Source organism: Camponotus vicinus, unplaced genomic scaffold (genome assembly GCF_025532165.1).
Source record: "Camponotus vicinus isolate PSW18456_S1 unplaced genomic scaffold, iyCamVici1.0 SCAF_5, whole genome shotgun sequence".
Classification (NCBI taxonomy): Eukaryota; Metazoa; Arthropoda; class Insecta; order Hymenoptera; family Formicidae; genus Camponotus; species Camponotus vicinus.
Genome location: NW_028141977.1, coordinates 16038936 through 16052574, shown reverse-complemented (window position 1 = coordinate 16052574; position 13639 = coordinate 16038936). Strand labels below are relative to the sequence as shown.

The 13639-nt window shown below is 35.0% G+C and overlaps 2 protein-coding genes across 11 annotated transcripts in view; one reads left to right on the top strand and one right to left on the bottom strand.

Moving 5' to 3' along the window:
* The window catches only part of Nachrbeta2 (nicotinic acetylcholine receptor beta2), a 316200-nt gene that overhangs the window by 71372 nt on the left and 231189 nt on the right, over positions 1–13639 (bottom strand). For 3 of the 6 annotated variants that reach the window (XM_083099404.1, XM_083099405.1, XM_083099406.1), the window contains exons 1-3: positions 12631–12870; positions 12378–12502; positions 11732–11807 (exon numbers count right to left, since the gene is read on the bottom strand). The gene's annotated coding sequence lies outside the window, so the exon portion shown is untranslated. Of the gene's footprint in view, positions 1–11731; positions 11808–12377; positions 12503–12630; positions 12871–13639 lie in introns of those variants that run through there. The other 3 variants (XM_083099410.1, XM_083099408.1, XM_083099407.1) reach the window with 3 other exon arrangements.
* The window catches only part of LOC145971572 (protein turtle homolog B), a 230575-nt gene continuing 229912 nt past the window's right edge, over positions 12977–13639 (top strand). For all 5 annotated transcript variants that reach the window (XM_083099394.1, XM_083099391.1, XM_083099390.1 and 2 more), the window contains exon 1: positions 12977–13603. The gene's annotated coding sequence lies outside the window, so the exon portion shown is untranslated. The remainder of the gene's footprint in view (positions 13604–13639) is intronic.

Below are 13639 nucleotides of genomic sequence, written 5' to 3'. Positions count from 1 at the left end.
TATATACATATTTTACAATTTTAGTTTACATTATTTTATATCATTTTCCTGTGTATTATTCTAAAGATCTAGATCCATCTTATATTCTAAAAGCTTACAGACTTTAGATTCCTGGACTCTACTTCAGCCTTTCACTTTCAAGGTTAAATGCATATCGTTGTAAAATTATATAGAATTCACGATACGCCAACGGCGACTAATTCAGTGAGATTGGGTTTTTTCGTATAGGGCTTGTTAAATTAACACGTTCGTTCACCATTCGAGTTTTTTTTCTCAAAGGTTCTGAATTACGCTCTGAATAAATCTAGTGCAAGGGAAAAAATATTATAGTCGTTATACAATGTGGAAATTATCGTATGTTATCGTCACGTTATAATCTCCAAGTGAGGAGGGTTTTACATTACTGCGAGCGTTATATAAGACCTTAACTACTTGTTGCGAATTAATGATTTATCACAAGTCTGATGTTACGATAGCAATTTGTTTTTTTATAAACTCACTACTTCTTTAACGTGTAATTTTAGCATTATATATTTTTTTCGGAATTATTAGCAGAAATATAAAAAAATCTGATTTAATGCTTTCTTTTAAATTAAATTAATCAAATATTCTCTTTTAAAATTAAATGTGAAATTTTTTCATTTTTTCTTTATTTCTTCACATGCACGATATCAGTTTTCATTCCTTGTATAAATATGCCCTTTCTTTTTTCTTCAATTGTAACGATTATAAACAGCATAATGATTTGCACCTAACAAATCGTATGATTGCGTGATTACTTTTTGACAAAAAGTGCGAATCAGCATCGTTACCCAAACAAACCCTGTGTGATAAATATGTACGCCCATCTTTTCGTTGGATCAACAACACACGAAATGGGGCACCTTGGTCAAGCCCGCGGGCATGTTCGATCCCGGGTACCCGATAAAATAACAGAATAATCCCCCTTCGGTATACATGTATATATATACATACATACATATATATATATATATATATATATATATATATATATATATATATATATATATATGTATATACACACATATACATACATACATACATATAAATACATACACATACATGGATATATATATATATATATATATATATATATATATATATATATATATATATATATATCTTGTCGGTACTGCCGCTGCTGGCACATTCAATTCTACAGAATCTCGTATCATCTGATATACACTTAATCCCTGGAGTGGAACAGTGACTGAGGCTGTGATTCCGCAGAGCTACGCAACCGGAGAGGGATTTGCCACGAACGAAGGGTAGAAAGGAGAGGGTGGTAGTCGATGTGTGTGTGTGTGTGTGTGTGTGTGTGTGTGTGTGTGTCTGAGAGAGAGAACGAATGAAGGGTCGAATAAAAGCGAGATAAAGCGGCCAATGGTAGCCAAATTGTCCAATAACGTTAGCTACCGGAGCTTTTTTTTCGACTAATGAACCGCCAGCTTCATTATCACGCGGCAAACAGCACGCCGTTCATGAAAAGGATCCGCCTTACATTGGATCCGCAGATGCTCGATCTTCCTGGATTCCTCTCTCGCTATTCGTATAAAAAAAATGCACACAATATCCTCTTTCAGTGCTAGCATTTTAATTAACCTCCCGACAATTCTTACTTCATATTTTATCGTATTGTACGCCGTTTACATAATTTATATAATTAAGAAATATGATTTAATTTTATATACTTTTATATAATTTTATATACTACAACAGCAAATACGTATATATTAGGATGCTCTATATTTTCTTTTTATTTTGTTAATTTGCTGCTTATTATTAATGCTTACAGTAAGTAAATTCTTTTTAATTTGATCTATGTTATTTGTTTATTCCTACAGAAAGTGTAATTTTATTCGATTACAAAACGCTACAACAAACTCTGTTGATGACGGCGCGTGTGAAAATTAATCCAGAGCAGTACTCCAGGATTAATGCTCTTTAACGTTCAAAGCTTTGCGCGCCATTGTAAATTAAAATCGAAGTAATTTCGTATCACATCAGTACAATGCAAAATATTTAGGAAGTGCAACGCTTTAAATATTTTAAACATGTAAAATTATAATTATCCAAATAATATATGTTATTTTGAAATATATATCTATATTTGATGTAATGAGAAGTAGGAAAAGATAAATTGGAATTATATAATTAAGAAACGCAAAAGTTATTGTAATTATGATAATAAATGGCATACCATGTACATATTGATGTCACATATTCAAGAAAAATCTCAAGGTGCTTATGTTATATATTAAGATAAACTCAATTAAATGCAGTTTTTTTAAAACAAAACACAAGAAGGCATCAAATAATTATATACATCTCGCTGTAATTCTATATATGAGCAGTTTGCACTTTTTAAAATACGAACCATTTAAATGGAAAGAATCCATCCACACAAGTTTCAATCTCGCTGGATATCAGTAATTCATTTCTCTCATCGATCAAGCATATATCATGATAGATATTTTTGACGTTTGCGGTTTGTAAAATCCGGTATTGTGATTGGAAAAAATCGTCATGTGGATTCGCGCGAGAGGAGCTCGAATGGAGCTCGAAAATAGTGTCGCAAATCTGTTTTCCTGAGAAACTAGCTGGCTCGGCAGATGCGTTATAGCGGAGGTCGAGCGTGGCCGCGTGATAAGAAACGTGCTTCGATTTAATGCGCTCGAAATTTCGCGGGAACCGACAAAATAACCCGGAGACATATCCCGTCCATCGACATCGCCGAGCACGACATCGTAGTATCCGATGTACGACATTACGACAGGCAGGAAGTTCCGATCGCGCGATTTTAGAACGAGATTTTTGAAGAACATAGCACGCTCTACTAATAGTGCCAAACTTTTCGGAACATATTTTTGTATTATGGATTCGCGTAAAGAAATGGAAGATAGTTTATGGTAATTTGTATTAATGATAAAATTATATAACGCGGTCTATTACATATATTTATATCTAATTAAAATTCTTGTAAATTTGTAGAGAGCTATAAATTGATTAAAAAATGTATTAAAATTTAATTTAATTAAAAATATTTAAATAATATGCTTACGCGAAATTATAAGTAGAGATATTATAAAAGGTTTCGCCAGAGATGACGATAAAAAGAAATTTCTATATCGAAAGGGTTTATTGATTGGATCTCTCTGGAAATGCGTGTTTGTTTGCTTCGAAAGAAATTTACAGATTTTCGTCATCGCTCTTTTACCGCGAGAATGCTTGACTTTTCATCGATCTATCGGAGAAAAAGAGAAAAAGAGAGGGAGAAAGCAAACAAATTAATACTTTTCTCACAGAGACGAGTTACGGTTAGATTGCTTCTCGGCGATTGGCGTTGAGCCTCGCACAATGCTGGACGCATCGATGTGTGGATGGTTCTCGCCCTTCTCGAGTGTCAATTAAAATATGCGATGGAAAATATCGAAACAATGAATCTGCCCGTCAGCAGATCGATGTATCGAAATTGATGCGTGCTCCAGCGATTTTTGCTTTGTTCTCGCATTTTTTCCCTCCTTTTTTTCGCAACTGAAGCGCATTGTTTGGATCGTGTCGAAGTCTGGCATCGGTTAAAATGAATTTTTACAGTGTATTCCCGGTTTGTAAGCGGAGCAACCGCGATAAAGTGAAATTCCGACCGCTCGTCGATCGCTTTTGTAAATTCCGCTCTTCACACATTCGCGTATCATTATCGGACGCAACATAACGAGGGTCATTGATTAAATGTCCCATGCGAGCCTATTAAGTCCCATCAGTATATTTAAATGGTACTTTACTGCATATTTTACCCTACTATCTCGTATCAACATTTTATAGTAAAATGCTCTGCAGGCTGCAAAATTTACGAAATTATCTAAAATATATTTAGTATATGTATTAAAATATCATTACTGTATATGTGAATATACACATTATCACATAAATTACTTATCATCATATTTCATTAAAAAAAAAATATATTAAAATATGTTGTACAGTTTATTTTTAAAATTCGAAAAATCATAAAATGTCCGATATGTGATATGCACGAAAATATTGGTGCGTTAAAACAAAACACCGTTTCAATTAAAAATAACTCTTTATCCGGGTATAGCCGACATTTTCCGGTATTACGCAACGTGTTCATAAAGTTTCTATATTTCCCTGGATATATTCACCTGGATATTTCTCCGCTACAAAAAAAAATTCCTTCTACGTTCGCAAATCTTTTTATACTCTTCTCTCTCTCTCTCTCTCTCTTTTTCCTTTCTCGCAGTCTCTTTCGCAGTCTCCTTCTATATTACACCTCGCCCGGACTTCTACCCCGTTCCCGGTCGACGCTCGTTTAATTTTTCCCGAAAAGCCGCGCGGATTAGCACCTTCCGCTTGGCCGCTTTTCTCTCACGGGGTATATCTCCCCGCGATCCGACTTTTCTCTCCCTCGTCGTCCCCCAGGATCCGCCGTCTGCAGCGATATCGTTCCCGACCATCCAAATATTTACGAAATGCGCGTCGCCGAGCCGCGCCGTCGACGAGCTCCTCTCTCCGGACGCTTTCCGCGTGGCGTCCACATTAAAGGGACGTACTCTCGAGTCTCGAGTACGCTCTTCAACGTTTACGTCTCTCGACGCGGATAACAGCTATACTCGCTCTCGAACTAATCTCGCGACCCGTGCGACCGCTCGTCCGACCGATTGTGTTTAAATCTCGCTCGTTTCGGACGCGGTTTTATCGTCCGTTCTCGTACGAGTCACGTACGATTCCGTAACGACGTCGTCGTCGCGTTTATTATCGCCGAGACGGGGTCGATTCGACTTTTGTCGCGATTACATTTTTTTCCTCGCGCATATTCGAGAACGGCGGTCCGTCTCGAATTTATAATGCACCGGCTGAATCCGGTCGGTAAAGTTTTATCTATCCAACGTAATATTATTATTTAGCAGTTTCGTGCATCAGGGCATTACGTGGATTTCGCAGAAGACAGGATTCCTGTCGATGTATCATCGCCGTTGCGAATAAGCTAATATATTTACGTAATCTAGCCATGTAACGCTACGTGCAATGTCATGAATGTCTGATCCTGTTCCTTCTATTCATTTTAATCTGCTCGTGATCGAAATTCCAACATATTATGCTAGAGAAATGTCATTTGGCGAAAGCTCGTCTCCCGAAACCCTCTCGAGCCGAGTACAGGTGAAATAGAGATATTCTATAGCTTTTTATAAAAGTCCCTTGGTAATTCTTTGAATTTTTATAAGTTCTCTACGCCTTACATACGAAATTAATGTATGCTTCATTTATTGTTATGTAAACAGTACTCAAATCATTGTTTACACATCATGCATCAGTATTATGCAAATCGCGATGTTTATTAACATAATTCATTGTTCTATTAATAAATCATTTATGCATCATATCGAGTAACTATTTATAGTCGATTAAATGGGAGAAACGTGTAAATTATAAATAGTTGCATTAAGATCAAACCTATAAAAAGAGAATTGAAATTCTTGTCAGGCTGTGTGTAACGCAATAACAAGTTGCTTGAGGTTAAATTTCTAAATTTTCCGTAATCACATTTAAATATCTTACGCATGGCAGAAATGGAAATATTCTTTATTTATCAAATAAAGTTTCAACTTTTTGAAATCTTTTTAGAAAAAATAGATATTAAAAAATCGTGATAAAAACATTTTGAAGAGTAATATTTAACTGTTTCAATATCTATAATTGAGATTGTACAATATTTGATAGAATAATACTGTCGAAGAAAAAGTCGATAAAAATATTTATTCGACAAAACGCAATTTGCGAAGTATGTTTCGGTAACTCGGCTTGATTTCCGGACAAAGTACGAACGCGTAGCCCATGAATTAAAAATAAACAACATCTCACTCTTTTGTCTGCTCGTCTCTACAAATCCATAAAGAATGCTCCGAAAAAAAGTCAGGTGGAACGTGTTTGTTCGAACGTGTTCTCTTTCGGGAAATTTCCATCGTGTCTCTACACTTTGTTTTTTGCCGAAGACCGTAGCACGGAGACGAGCTAAAATTAAAACGAATTACATCAAAAGAGATATCGAAAAGTATTTAATTTCAAAATCCTCGTTCGCGTACGCCACGCGCGAAAAGATCCGTGTATTGAAACCTCGAGATTTCATTCAACGAGCCCCGAGAGGCAGCAGAATGAAACAAAGCACCTAGTCGCGACAAATTCAAACGAACTCGATAATGAATTCGCGATAAACCGGCCGTGAGCTTTTCTTGTTGTAGACTATTTCAACCGATTTCTTTTCAAAATCGAATACTAATACGTCTATAGATTATCGGCGATTAATTCCATCTGCTCGTCGATGCGAATATCGGCGTTGGCAATAATCGATAACTCTTTCACTGTCCAATTATTACAAGATAATGATATACAGAGTAATCCTGAGAAGATATGAGGCGAGTTTTGCACTATTTCGCAATTAGTTTAAAGTTAATTTTTTCTTAACAGAAACATCTTTAACATGTCTCTCTGAAAATTTCCAACTTTTAGATTTTTTAATTTTATAATTAAATATCTTTTGATAGTTGTATATTAGAAATTAAAATTCTAATAAAATCATAATATTAAAAAATATTGAAAAATAAAATCTTATTATTTATCTTTATTTTTGCAATAAAAAGTATTTTACTTTTAATTCATCATAATTTTTGAAAACTACTGATATACCTCGACATTTTTTAAAAATGAAAAATTATAATATAAAAAAAGACATTTTTGAATAAATAAATTAAAATTTGAAAATGTCCTAACATTAAATATTTAGTATTTTATTACTTTATTTACAAAATATTGCAATAATTGTGAAATTATTTGATGAACAATTGTAATTATTTAATGAACAATCGTAATTAAAAGCCATATTTTAATATTAAAATGCGATTATGTGACGTATATATTGTTCGCTATTTATAATACTTAAAAAGATTATATAGTATAAAATGCGTGTTTTAATATTCAGGATGAGATAATGATTTTGCTGGAAATCCAAGTGGCGTGACGCGCACTATTTCCCTCAAATTGGCATAATCAAGAGACATTAAGTGGTTGATCGACTATTTAAAGCGACACGTTTAAGTCTCGAGACGTCGTACTGCGGTTCTTCTCGCCGCAAGGTACCTGTCGGAGGCCATTAACCTCATTACGCATGCTTAACCCGTTCATATTAGAGTAGTTACAGGATCGTACAGGATATCGTAATGATGCAAACATATTTTTTTAGCCAATTTTAAAATAATAAAGAAATTACTTGCCATTTATTCTGCCACATCTTATTTAATCTAAAATTTCAGTTTGTTATAACGATAAAAGCGGTGATTATAATGTTATAAGAATAATCATAATTATTAGTAAACAATTTATAAAAAATGCATATTAATATGTGTTAATTATTTCATTAATTTTTTCACAAAAAATCCTATAATTCTTATTCATTAAACATGATAAATCTTCAAACTGCTGTAAAAACGAGAAAAAATGTAAGTGAGACGAAAACGTGTTGAATTCACACAATATAGAATGGGCGCGGTCCTTTTTAATGCGTTTAATTCCTAATGATATAACAAAACATTTCTTGATAATCTCGGCGGATGATGCCTCTTGAGCGTTTCTACGAGACGGAAATAAAATTACCTGGCTGCTGAATGCCAGTGCTTGAAATGAACAATAATGGGAGATCATGCGTGAAAAATTTTCTTACGAACGAAGAGGGTCTCTTTCGTGTCTGCTCCTGCCGGGGTCTATAAGCAGGACAATAGAGCCAATGACATGCATTCTCGTAAACTCTGACGAGGCCGCGGGATACCATGGTTAAGTCTCTGCGTGTTGTCAAAATGTATTCCGAGAAACCCGACGAAAGGAATAGCGGCTGCAGGTCAGAGAATGGGAGGAGAATGCATGCCGGAGATGCATGCTTGAGATCGATATCTTACTTAACTAAGATCCCTCCCCCTTTTCGATTTTTCATTTTATATTCAGCGATAAAAAATTACAGAATTATAACCATGTCATATTATTATCATATCGCATTGTGAAAGTATTTAATCCGCAACAATCTCTTTACTAGAAACATTATCTATTTATGTGTTTATAAATGCAAAAAAGCTTTTTTACCAGCAGTAGTTTAACTATTAATATGTCAAGTTTCAATTAAATTTAACTTTAAATCAAATATCGCGTTTCAATCATTTTTGTATTTCATTGTGTATGTGTATGTGATAATTAAATTTTAAATTAATATTTGTAATTTTTGTAAATTTTATACTTATTTAAAATTAAATAAAAAACGTATATAACGTATCTATTTGTATTCTTCAAAGATAATTTTCAAAAAGCTTTTTATTTTAAATCGTTCGAAATTAAAAAACTGTAATAATCGATATTTTTCATTGTTCAAAAATCGACTATGTCGCTAAATATTAACTTTCATCAAACAACCTCAAAATTGAAAATTTAATGGTATGATTCAAAATCAGGATGCATATTAAACGTAAATATCAAACATAATAATATATTGTATGGTGTATTGTAGTTTTTAATAATAATCCATACATGTTTTTTCCTTCTCAATTTTTTCTTTTCAACTTGCTGTTGCATATTATATTAAGTACGAGGAGAAATATTCATTTAATACAAGACATCAAACAGATTTTTCTCACGTTGATTTAGTTGAAAAGAAGCTTATACAATCTCAGGGATTAAATATAAAGTAAGACGCGTATCATGGAAAGTACGTTATACATATATCATGAAAAAATTCCACAATTTCCTTGCAGGATTAAACGGTTGATGCGATTTAATATCTGCTAAATAATTTAAAAATAATTTAAAACGTTTTCCAATGCGTGACATCTTATTCATGCCGATGCAGCTCGGTGCGTTGCCTCGAGACAGTCATTTGAAATATTGAAATAATCAGGAAAAATGTTATTGCGAACATTCGTCGTGGTTATCAGCGGATGTGTGGAATGATGACAGAAAACGTGGACTCTAGGTGGTCTCCGCGATCGTGCACTCGTAATTTCTTGCGCCGCTTTTGAAACGAAATCCCCCTCTTCTTCCCCCCACACATCATTGCGCACCCAGCACGAAAAAGGTACGCTCGCATTGCCGACGACAAGAAGATCCCGACGAATAACGACCACTCATTCGTCGGTGCCTTTCACATGTATACAAACGATATAGCGTCATTCTGGATCAGCTCAGCTGTCCCTCGTTTGCTTATGTATTTATTCGATCATATTTGAATAATTGGTCTCCCAATAGGGCCACTGCTTAATAAGTGGGTAACTTGCCTCGTGTGATTAATGTCAGTGATGGAGAGGAAGAAAGAGAGAGAAATTCGTGATCAGAAGAAAGAAAGAAAATTATTGTTTATGATGTTAAAAATGAAAACAGATCCAATAGTTTGAAGGTTAAGAATGAAAATAGCAAAATGATATATTTTACAGCGTCTACGGAATATTTACGTGCTATTCTCGTCTTTGTTATTACGCTTAGAAACGCTTTTCATCATTAAAAATATCATCGTAATTATCCCTATCAATATGATATTATAATAGCCAAGTATTCTCGTGACGAGCCGGAACATGTACTCTCATTAACCGAGATAAGCAAATCACGCGAATGTATCGCCCAGGTAAACTTAGAAAAGCTAGTATGTAATTTTCTGTTTAAGCTTACCATCACATCCCTGCTTTGTCGCGTGTCAAATATATACGTGACATATGAGAACGTAATTGAGTCTAATGTACCTTAGCGAAAATTTGGAGAGAAAATTATTTATACAATTCGATACAAAAAACAAAAAAAAATGTCAATTTGATTATTAGCCGCATATATTTGGCAATTTGACTTTTGTGATTTTCAATTTCATGCTACTTTCGCGCGCGCAATTCTGTTTTTGCGATATTATTTATTCTTTATATTGTAAAGAAGTATATTAGTGAAAAAAATATCTCAGATATATAAAATAACTTTCGAAAATTATGAATCGTTACGGATTAAAGTTAGTAAGAATCAATAGATAAAACGAAGGCAAAGATGTAAAGAGAAATCTATGTAATAATATGAATTTTTTCAAATATTCTTTATCTCATGCTCTTAAAGTTGAGAATGATTTAATAAAAAGATCGAAATGTTTCCTTTCGTCTATATTTCGAATAAATATTTTGTCTACGTTACGCTAGATTTCTTTTTACATTCTTGTCTTCGCTTTATCTATTGATTCTTACTAACTTTATTCTGTAACGATTCGTAATTTTCAAGATTTGTTTTTATGATATATCTGAGATTTTTTTCACTAACATACTTCTTTACTACATGAAGAATAAATAATTATTATACTAGTATTATACGATTTCTTTTTATCGTGAGCATAACATAACGTTGAGATGCGGATCAAGAAGCGTAACCAGTATATTCGCTTGTGCTGGCTTATAAAAATGCATGCGTATTTTGGTGCGAGTGCACCAAGAGAGAATACAGAGAATACATCCCTCTTCTTTTTCTGCCCTGCTCCACCTCCGTGTTTGTGTATATATCGACAATTCGCGGGAGAGAAGAAGTACACGCTCTCTCAACATACTCAACACGGATATTCGACAAGACCGCAAACAGTGAACGCCACGTCCCGGAAATAAAACGACGCCACGTAAAACACACACACACACCACGCCCTCGTAACTCGCAAAAAATGCATGGAACACAGTGCATAATGCGTTCGATCCAAAAATCCCTAAGGCAAATGCCCCAATTACTTTCAGGCGTGCTGGGATTTTCCATGTTTTACATAATCGGAATCGTATTGAACGCCCGTATTTTTCGGCGAGAGCGGAACGCCATTTAATAAACTACAGATGGTAGATGCGCGCACTTTCGTTGTGTCAAGATTAATTCCTGTCTTTCGCGCGAAAATGGTGTCTCGTCTAATTGACAAATACGAGGCAATTCGTCCTCTAATCCTTTCCCTCTGTCTTTCCCGAGAAATATTCTACAGCGAGAAAATTGTCTTACGTATTAAATGAGATATTGTGAGATGTCAACTAATCTCATTCATATAATTGTATAAATAAAATATATTAAAACATTATATGTGCTACGAGACATAAGATATTTTTTTAATTAATTTGCTCGAATAAATATTGATTGTAGGAATTCTCTATACAAAGAAATTTTAATCTTGTTAATATATCATAATTTTGAAATGAAATGTGGATGAGATATAAAAAAAATACAACATTAAAACATAAATATTTCTAACCACGAAATAAATTCAGATATATCTTATCTATGTAGAATGCAATTTTTGCATTTTTACGGATCAGGATTAATTTATCCAACATGACATGACATGTAATATTCCACATGACATAGATTAATGTTTTATCTATGTATAATTATATATATTGCATGTGATATAACTGTTTATTAAGATATCGTTAAGCAAACATAGAATGTTAATCTCGAAAGCTTTAAAAAAAAAAAACGTTCCTACGTTTTTGTAATATTTTCGCAGCATGGGAAAAAACTAATAGCCATCACTTTGATATTTTGGTTATGTTTGCATCAAAGATACTGTTGCGAAGAGATTATACTGTATCAATAGTTATACAGAGATTTTGTTGAACATCTCGCAACTCTCGTATGTTAGTTTTAATAATAATTTTTCATGACTCACCATACAAGTTGATTTATCAATTGTAGCTCACCGTATACTTCGATTTGCTGAGATTCCAAGTAGAGTTGACTGAATTCTGTAAAAAATAAAATATAAAAAGTTAAATACTAAAAATATAGTTCATTATTTATTTATATAAAATATATAACTATTTATTTACATAAAATATATAACTATTTATATAAAATATATAACTATTTATGTAAAATATATTATGTTTTTTCACGATTATTTATTCATTATAACCTAATTTTAACTGCAAAGAAATGCAAATATGAGGTCATCTCATCGCTACATATTATTATTACAATCAGTATTAATATTAATATTATCGTACATTTTGTTATTACAGCGTAATCTTTTACGTTACATTAATTAAAAAATGTTTGCATTACATTATAATTATCATATATTGCAAGATTCATACTGGTAGAATTTTCGACGGAATATATACTCTCGTGTTCGTCGATTTACGGATTACATATTCATGAAAATGTTAATACACATTTATCATGTAACGCAAAAGCTTTCGAAAATATTAATATTCTTGTTCACAATATAATTTGTACTATCAATATTATATCCGTATTATAAGTTACAAACTTTGTTATGAATTTATTATTTACTATCGAAAGAAAATGCCTACCGGTTGGAGCGTGAAGTTGTCTTGTCGGCTGCCATTAGAAGGACAAAGTCATCGAAGGTCGATAATTCGTAGTCGAGTGGTCGAGCGAACTTGTTGTCAACCTAACCGCGAAAGAAGGTCGCTTGCTGTAAAAGACGTTAAAAATACATATTACCTTCGCAATATCGCGCGAACGAGTTACGCGACATTACCCGGCAAATATCGAATAACTTACGCGACATTAACCGCGCATACATATGTCATGTACACTTACGTCACAATGACATGGCGATCGAGAGATGGCCGGGTTTACGTGGATTCGAAAGAAAGGAGACGCGCCCACTCTTCTCTCACTTTCGGTGTCTCCGCTTCGAATATTGTATATTTATATCATCGCATTGTAAATTTACCTCCTTCCTTCGCAGATCGCACGGGGGGAGAGACTCGTACGGTTGTCAGCGCGTTAATCAAAAGAATGCGTCGCGCGGAAGCCGTTCGCGCGCGCCGGCCACACTTCGCGAATGCCTTCGGCCCGCCTCGGCAATCTTCGGCCGCGCTCGGGCGAGCGACCGGCGCGCGCCCGGTTCCCCACTCGACCGACTCGACGCGCTGCGCGCATCGCTTCAGTGCTGATCGTGTAATCGTCGCGCGTGTGTCCCTCTCGTGATCGCTGCCGAGCAAAAAGCCACCCTCGATTACTGGTCGCGCGTCTAACCGATCATCCCGAAGTTATCCGCGCGAGTTACTCGGACGAGTGCGATCGAGCAAAATTCGCGAGCGCCGCGACACACCTGAAAACTCGAGTCGTCGAAAAACATTTGTGCGTCGCAGTATCGTGGAATTTTCGCGACGACGGTGGTGCGAATAACCGCGATAATTTTTCCGAACACGACGAGAGAGAGAAAAAGAGAACTGACGATATACGTCACGAACGGTGCGAAGACTGTCGTTTCACGTAAGCTGCAAGTGTCATAGTGATCTGAAGTCGCGCGCTCCCAAATTCGCAACAAGTTGCAGGAGTGTGCTTTTTTTCCTTCTCCTCTCGACTCTCGTTTCTCTTACGCGAGTGTGTGCGTGTCGTGTGTGTTCGTGATCGGAAAGGATTAATACGTCGGTGATGATCCTGTGAGGAAGCAAGTGTCGTCCTCGACGATGGCCAGCGGATCTTCGAACGTGACAAGGACTGTATTCACGGACGATCGCATTCGAGGAAAATGTGCCCTGTGATCGCCAAGGATCTTTCGACGGTAAGACTTTCTCTATCTTTTTTCTCACTTTCATCA